The sequence below is a fragment of the Cornus florida genome, unplaced genomic scaffold (genome assembly GCF_030987335.1).
Source record: "Cornus florida cultivar Cherokee Brave unplaced genomic scaffold, ASM3098733v1 CherokeeBrave_3.0.0_Hap2_Chr05, whole genome shotgun sequence".
NCBI lineage: Eukaryota > Viridiplantae > Streptophyta > Magnoliopsida > Cornales > Cornaceae > Cornus > Cornus florida.
In genome coordinates, this window is record NW_026775575.1 from 33,271,787 (window position 1) to 33,278,628 (window position 6,842).

A 6,842-nucleotide genomic window follows, 5' to 3' on the forward strand; every position below is an offset into this window, starting at 1 on the left:
CGCGTGGATTCAGACCAATTCGGGTGATCGAGACTCGATCTTTGGGAGTTGGATCCAGATCTGAGCAATTGTGACCTACTCTGGAGGAATTTTAGTTCCTGTAGCTTTGGCAGAAGTGGCTTCAGATCTACGCAACAACGAGTTGTTCGATTGTGGCAGGATCTGACGGATTTAGAATTCGGACAATTCAGATCTCGTCAACCGTGAGCATAATTCGGAGAATTCGAAACCAGATCTGAAAAATTCCCACTCACGAAGCTCGGATCTACTCGCGAACTTGAGATTAATGCCTTTACTCCGTTCAGGAATAATGATAGGTGAAAGCTCCAATCCGATGGAGGCTGTCCAGCAAACACAGCTTGAGGAGTTGATGAACTTGATCGAGGCTCTCAAAAAGGAGAATGCAGAATTGAAAGCTGGAATGCAACATCAGCAAATGCCCACGGTTTCGTGTCCACCTCCGGCCGGAGATGGAGGTGTTCAATCTAATATCGCGCATCAAGGCGAGCAGGACGAGAACAGTCAGTCAGCTCTCCACCGTGATGAAAGAAGGATGGATGATTTGCCGCCAAATGCTCGTCGAGTTGAGGATCACGAAGGATCGATTCACGTTGATCCGCGACATGAGCAGATCAGACAGAACGAAGCCATGACCTTAGATCCGCATCAGGAAAGGTTCAACCGAGAGGAGGTGATAGAGGTTGATCGCCGCCAAGTTGCGTCGCCTTGGCAAAGAGAGCTCATAGAGGAACGGTCGTTCGATCCGTCCTACCGGCCCTCCATGGCTACAATCACTCATCGTGGTTCGGAGAGCAGAACCGTAGCCCACAGAGCTACCACTAGGCGCCAAAGAGAGAATGAAGCACTCCGATCCGCAGCTCGAACAGTTGATTCACCATTCACTGACGAGATCCTGAATGCCCCGCATCCAAGGAAGTTTGCTATGCCAGTATTTATTCTGTTTGACGAAACAACCGATCCGATCGATCATGTGTACCATATCCAGTTGAAGATGGCCCTGAATACGGAAAACGACGCTTTAATGTGCAAATGTTTCCCTACAAGCCTAGCTGGACCGGCGCTCAGCTGGTTCAAGAACTTGCCTAAGAGCTCCATTGGTAGCTTCCGAGATCTGTGCGATCGGTTCATAAGTCAGTACTATGGGAACAAGCGTCTGCCAAAGGACATCTCAAGCCTATTCACAATGAGACAGCACAAAGATGAACGTCTCCAGGCTTTTCTCACCAGGTTTAATCTCACTAAAAGTATGGTGATCGAATGCCACCCTTCTACAGCGGTTCAAGCCTTCAAGTTAGCCATGACACGTGGCACTCCGTTCCATACCAGTCTGGTAGTGAACACGCCGACGACTATGGATGAACTCAATGAAAGAGCCGACGGCTTTGTGCGCCTAGAAGAAGAGGAAGCAGCCAATACTCGGACAGCGTCGCTCATGTCGACCGAGGAAAAGTCCAAGGCAAAGATCAGGCAGAAGCAGGCTCAGCCGCAGCGTCAGACCTCCTGGAAGGCAGAAAAGAGGTCCAGGGAGGAAGAGCTGATCACTCCGCTGAAGGTCACTCTGGCGAGGCTATATCAGGAGAACAAAGATAAGTTTCATCCACCACTGCCAATTAGGTAACCCCTCGAACAAAGGGATCAGACTAAACATTGTGCTTTCCATTCCGATTTCGGTCATCAGACTAATGAATGCAAGAATTTGAGAAGGCAAGTGGAGATGTTGATAGCTAGAGGGGAGTTCGCGAGTTATGTTCAAGGCTCGGCGACAGAGCAGAATCGACCGATGGAACAAGTAAAAAAGAGCCATAAACAAAGCTCCCACAATTCACAACCAGTTCGTATAATCAATGCTATCCACGATCGACCCGAGCCCAGCGAAGATTCAGATGAGCTGCTCCGAGCGCGCCTACGGCAGGCGCAGATGAAGAAAAGGGTCAGCAGTGTGAATACTCTACACCAGCAGATCACATCGATACAGATAAAGTTCGACAGGACAGACCTGCAGCTTGTTCAAATCCCCCATAAAGACCCGTTGGTAGTCAGTTTGACAGTGGCGGACTGCCTGGTGCGCAGAGTTCTGATCGATCCCGGGAGTAGTGCGAATGTCATGCCGAGGGACACATTTGATTGGCTCGAGATTAAACCAGAGAGGCTCAAGCCCACTGGAAATCCCTTGTTAGGATTCGATGGCAAGAGGGTGGAGCCCGTCGGAATGGTGGAAGTAGAAGTTCAAGCTGCAGAACAAGCTCTTATGGAAACTTTTGTGGTTGTAGAGATTCACCCCTCGTACAATCTCCTGATGGGAAGAGGATGGATTCACAGAGTCCAAGGAGTACCCTCAACTTTGCATCAGGTCATGAAGTGCCTCGGACCCGATGGAAATAAGGTAATAGACATTCGTGGGGATCAGGTTGCAGCCAAAGAGTGCTATTCCGTCACACTAAAGTATGCTGGGAAAGGGAAGGCGCCTGTCCGATCGGCAAGCCCCAGATAGCAATTACAGGAACCTCCGCCCAAGCAGAACAGGGTGGAGGAGTCAGTTGACTTGACCGAAGAGCCCCTTCTGGATGTGCAGATCGATCAGTCCAGGCCAGAACGAACAACCAGAGTAGGAATAAGACTGACCAGGGAAGAGCGGCAAGAGATAGCTGACTTCTTGTCTCACAATGCCGATGTATTTGCATGGAGTCACCTAGACATGCCTGGAATTAATCCCTCCGTATCCTGTCATTCTTTGAATGTCAATCCCAATTTCAAACCAGTAAAACAGAAGCAACGAAGATTTGCTCCAGAACGCAACCAAATCATAGCCGAGGAAGTTGATAGGCTGCTTGATGCGAGATTTATCAGAGAAGTGCACTACCCTGATTGGTTGTCCAACGTCGTTGTCGTGCAGAAGAAGAATGGGAAATGGCAAGTATGCATTGATTTCACCAATTTCAACAAAGCCTGTCCGAAGGATAGCTTCCCGCTGCCAAAGATTGATCAAATGGTGGATGCTACCACCGGGTATGAACGCTTAACCTTTCTGAACGCTTATTCAGGTTATAATCAAATCCCTATGGACCCGGCAGATGAAGAAAAAACTTCTTTTGTAACCGAGCGAGGGACATACTGCTACAAAGTTATGCCTTTCGGACTAAAGAACGCGGGAGCAACTTATCAAAGACTTGTTAGCAAAATTTTTAAGGATCAAATAGGAAAGATTGTGGAAGCCTATATTGATGATATGGTGGTAAAGAGTAGGAAGAAGAATGATCATCTAAAACATCTGCAAGATATATTTGATGTGCTGAGGCGATATGGGATGAGGCTTAATCCAACCAAGTGCTCGTTTGGTGTGAGTTCCGGTCAGTTCTTGGGACACGTGGTCAACCGCAGAGGCATCGAAGTTAACCCCGCTCAAGCAGAGGCTTTGATTAAGAATGCCGAGCCAAAGACGATCAGAGAGGTGCAAGCCCTCACAGGACGAATAGCTGCATTAAGTCGATTCATTTCAAAATTGTCAGACCGCTGCAAGCCGTTCTTTGACACGATTCGGAGTCATGGAAGACAGGTCTGGGGAGATGAGCAACGACAAGCATTGACCCATTTGAAGGAATATATGCAGAATCCACCAGTCCTGTCAGCCCCGGATCCAGAAGAAAAGTTATTTTTGTATCTTGGAGTATCTAGTGTTGCGACAAATGCCGTTCTAATTCGTTGCAAGGAAGGTGTGCAACACCCGGTATTTTACGTCAGTAAAACAATGACCGAGGTAGAACGAAAATACTCAAAGGCCGAATGGGTGATACTTGCACTTGTAAACGCAAAAAGAAAGTTGAGGCATTATTTCGAATCCCACCCTATAGTTGTTCTAACAACTTTTCCAATCAGAGTGCTTATGCACAAGCCAGAACTCTCGGGCAGAATGACAAAGTGGGCCATAGAGTTAAGTTCATTTGACATAACATATGAGCCGAGAACAGCTGTCAAAGGACAAGCGGTAGCCGATTTCCTGCTAGAATGTGACTCTGAAGATACGGAAGAAGAACTTAGGTGCGGCTCTTGGAAACTTTATGTGGATGGCTCCTCTAACCAGATGGGGGCCGGAATTGGGGTTAAACTGCAAACCCCAGAGGGTACTTATTTGAGTCAATCACTCAGACTTGAGTTTCGAGCCACCAATAACGAAGCGGAATACGAGGCGTTGCTGAATGGGTTAAAGTTGGCCAAAGAGCTACAGGTCAGAAGTTTGACTGTTTATAGTGACTCACAGTTGATTGTTCGGCAGGTAAATGGTGAGTACGCGACCAAGGATGACACGATGGGGGCATATCGTTCTGCCGTTCTGCATAAAGCCAAGGACTTTGCAAATATTGAATTCATACAGTTACCGAGAGAACAGAACGCAAATGCGAACCGGTTAGCATGTAGTGCTTCGAGTTCTGGTGAAACATTGGCGAGGGTGATTCCAATAGGAATATTGACCCAGCCATCTATTTTCGAAGAACCTTTGGACTCTGACCCTTGGCAAGTCAACGTCATACCGTATGAACCGAGTTGGATTGACCCCATCATTACTTATATTCGAGATGGCGTTTTGCCTATGCAAAGGGATGAAGCTAGGAAACTCAAAAAGAATGCTGCAAAATACGCCATCGTGCATAACCAGCTGTACAGAAGATCCTACTCTGGCCCATACTTGAAGTGTGTCACCCCCGTAGAGTCGCAACAGGTATTGCGAGCTATTCATGAAGGTGTGTGTGGCAATCATTCTGGGGGAAGGTCGTTAGCGTATAAAGCAATGACACAAGGGTATTTCTGGCCGAACATGTCAAGAGATGCGGAGGAGTTCTCTCGAAGGTGCGATAAATGCCAACGATATGGACCAGTGATCCACCAACCACCTGAGGAATTGCACGTAATGGCCTCGCCGTGGCCTTTCGCGCAATGGGGGATGGATGTGGTCGGTCATCTGCCAACGGCAAGAGCTCAGAACAAGTATGTGTTACTGGCCACGAATTACTTCACTAAGTGGGTGGAAGCAGAACCATATCCTAGCGTGACTCAGACTCATGTGAGACGATTTATTTGGAACAATATTATCTGCCGTTTCGGCGTTCCAAGGTCAATAGTCATGGATAATGGCACGAACCTCGACAGCAAGCAAGTAAGAGAGCTGCTGGAGGAGTATGGAATTAATCAGAAGTTGGCTGCAGTAAGTCATCCTCAGGCCAATGGACAAGCAGAAATTACAAACAGAACAATTTTCGCCTGCATTAAGAAGAAGCTGGAGGACCATAAAGGGAAGTGGTTGGATGAGCTCCCGAACGTCCTATGGGCTTACAGAACCACCCCAAGGCGGCCGACTGGGGAGAGCCCGTTTGCAATGGCATATGGTACCGAGGCGGTTATACCGGTTGAGCACTTGGTCCCAACTATCAGAAGCTTAGCATGGAGTCGAGATCAGAACGACAAGATGTTAAGATTGAACCTCGATATGATAGACGAAAGGAGGGACGCTGCAGCAATAAGGTTAGCATCATACCAGCAAGTATTGGCGAATAGTCACAACAAAAGAGTGAAACACAGAGATTTTGCCCCTGGCGATCTAGTTCTGAAAAGAAAGGTGGGGATAGTCAAAAAAATGATGCCACCCTGGGAAGGCCCATACAGAATTGCAGAAGTCATAGGCAAGGGAGCATATACGTTAGAAACCATGGCGGGAAGGTTGGTCAGCAAGCCCTGGAATGCCACGTCTCTGAAGAGGTACTACCAATAAAAGCTAAGTTTCGGCTTTATTCAGTGTTGTTTGTTGTCAATCAAGTACATATGAATGTGCAAATTCCTGAAATTTATAAAAATAACTTTCCTCTTCAATGGGTTACTAAAAATAAAATAAAAAATGAAAAGCCAAGTGGCAAGTGGCATTCTAGCCGAGCGCCAGGCACTTAAGCAAGATAAGTGGCAGCTGGCACCATAAGCCGAACGCCAGACACTTGCTAAAAAATGAAAAGCCAAGTGGCAAGTGGCATTCTAGCCGAGCGCCAGGCACTTAAGCAAGATAAGTGGCAGCTGGCATCATAAGCCGAACGCCAGACACTTGCTAAAAAATGAAAAACCAAGTGGCAAGTGGCATTCTAGCCGAGCGCCAGGCACTTAAGCAAGATAAATGGCAGCTGGCACCATAAGCCGAACGCCAGACACTTGCTAAAAAATGAAAAGCCAAGTGGCAAGTGGCATTCTAGTCGAGCGCCAGGCACTTAAGCAAGATAAGTGGCAGCTGGCACCATAAGCCGAACGCCAGACACTTGCTAAAAAATGAAAAGCCAAGTGGCAAGTGGCATTCTAGCCGAGCGCCAGGCACTTAAGCAAGATAAATGGCAGCTGGCACCATAAGCCGAACGCCAGACACTTGCTAAAAAATGAAAAGCCAAGTCGCAAGTGGCATTCTAGCCGAGCGCCAGGCACTTAAGCAAGATAAGTGGCAGCTGGCACCATAAGCCGAACGCCAGACACTTGCTAAAAAATGAAAAGCCAAGTGGCAAGTGGCATTCTAGCCGAGCGCCAGGCACTTAAGCAAGATAAGTGGCAGCTGGCACCATAAGCCGAATGCCAAGCACTTGCCATAAACAAGCACACGACAAAGTTAATATAAAAAATGGGTTTGAACAGAGCGCAACACAAAGGAAAAAGAGAAAAAGAGTTCTGTCATCTCATTCATAATCAGCATTGGATTTACAAAAAATGAAATATTCAAGTCACATTGTTACAAAAAAGTATGGAATCGAAGAGTCCGGAAGAGTCCTAGCTAGCTGCCTCAGTACCGACAGCCTCCTGGT